We start from the raw sequence: 1,777 nt of genomic DNA, 5'->3' as shown, positions 1-1,777 counted from the left end.
CAACACCCGGCATGCTCCTGGCAGGGACTCAGGGGCTCGGTGTTCCTTTCACCCAAGCCTCTTATCGTGCAGGACAGCTCCTCAGGGCATGGAAATGGACCAGGCCCACCTCTGCCTGAAGAACCATTAATCCTCAGTCCTCTCTCTGTCTGTCCATTGTAAGGCCTGAGAGTCGGACTTGGGGCCCAGGGTGCTTGCTTTAGGCTGCAGCTAGGCTGGGACTGGGCTGGCACTAAGGTGAGGCAGGGAAGCCCCTAGAGCCGAAACGTATAAAGGCATGCACTCTCGGGGCCCTGCAAGTGTCGGGTCAGCTCCTGAGAGTGACTGCTTCCCTAAAGGCACTGGGTTGCCTCATTCTTTTTTAGCCTTGCTGTTCAGCCCTCTGCCTTTGCTGTTCGTTGTGTTTCCAGAACTGAAGAATATAATGGCCCTTGATGAAGCTACAATCCCAGGGGGGTCACCTGGACTCATTAGTTTTTACCGATTCACTTCTCCCTAAACCCATGGAGGTGAGATGAAAAGGACAAGTCAGACAGAGCCAAAATCACCCAATCAATGTACAGAGAACAACTCAGTCACTTACCCCTGCCCTAAAAACTCCCGGGTGGGAACCCCCACCCAGAGGCCAGGGGCTGGGAGGGGCAGGGGGAGATATACGGGAGGATTCTGTCCTGTGCACAGAGAACTTATGGGAAGTCTGCCAGAAGTAAGGTCTTCTGCTGGGTGCTCTGAGGAAATAGTAATGAATGATACAGTTACTTGGGGGAGTTTATAATTCAAGTAGGAAGGCGGGATATCCAGATAAGGTAACTTCTTGGACAAAGTGCAAATGATTGCAAATAAACATAGTGGCATAAACCAAGACTATTCCTGAAGAAGGGAAACAGAGTGGAGTGATCAGAATCAGGAGTGAATGGGGGAAGAGTGGGGGCGGGGGAGGGAATCCTGGAAAGAGTGGAATTTTCTCCATGGTTTATTAATAATGTTCTTCAAAGTGTGGTCCTCAGAATCACTTGGGGAAGCTAGTCAAAAATGCAGTTCAAGAGCCCCACTTCAGCCCTACTAGGTGGCATCCGGGAAACTACGTTTTAATCAGTTCCCCAGGGGTTCTTTTGCACACCCAGCCTTGGAAGCATGAGTAGAAAGCAAAAATAGGGGCACCTGGGTGGCACAGCGGTTGAGCGTCTGCCTTTGGCTCAGGGCGTGATCCCGGCGTTATGGGGGTCGAGCCCCACATCAGGTTCCTCCGCTATGAGCCTGCTTCTTCCTCTCCCACTCCCCCTGCTTGTGTTCCCTCTCTCGCTGGCTGTCTCTATCTCTGTCAAATAAATAAATCTTTAAAAAAAAAAAAAAGAAAGCAAAAATAGAACCAGGTGGTGGCTGCTGGGACAGACCTTGGGGAAGATTTTTTGGAGATCCCTATGAGCTCTAAGATCTATGTTGGAATTAATCCAAATATTGGAAGTAAGACCACAAAGACTTCCTTCTCTAAGAGAAACTAAGAAGGAAAATAGGGGGGTCAGAGATATTACAAAGAGGAAAGGACTGGATCCGGATACATGGAGCCCCAGTTTCTTTGCCCTGTGACCCAGTTCTGAAATGCAATGTTCAGAAATGAATAGAGTCTGATTGGAAAAGAAGACAAGCAACAAAAGTAATGCCAAGTAATAAGGCTGGATTTGAGTAAACCCTTTATTCTTTGTGTGTGAGATACCCCATGTGTATCTTATTTGCAGGCTTTGGGAATAAATAACCCAGGTTTGATCAAAACCCATGG

This window comes from Ailuropoda melanoleuca, chromosome 8 (genome assembly GCF_002007445.2).
Source record: "Ailuropoda melanoleuca isolate Jingjing chromosome 8, ASM200744v2, whole genome shotgun sequence".
Classification (NCBI taxonomy): domain Eukaryota; kingdom Metazoa; phylum Chordata; class Mammalia; order Carnivora; family Ursidae; genus Ailuropoda; species Ailuropoda melanoleuca.
The sequence above is the reverse complement of the archived record's forward strand: the minus strand, read 5'-3'. Positions refer to the sequence as shown.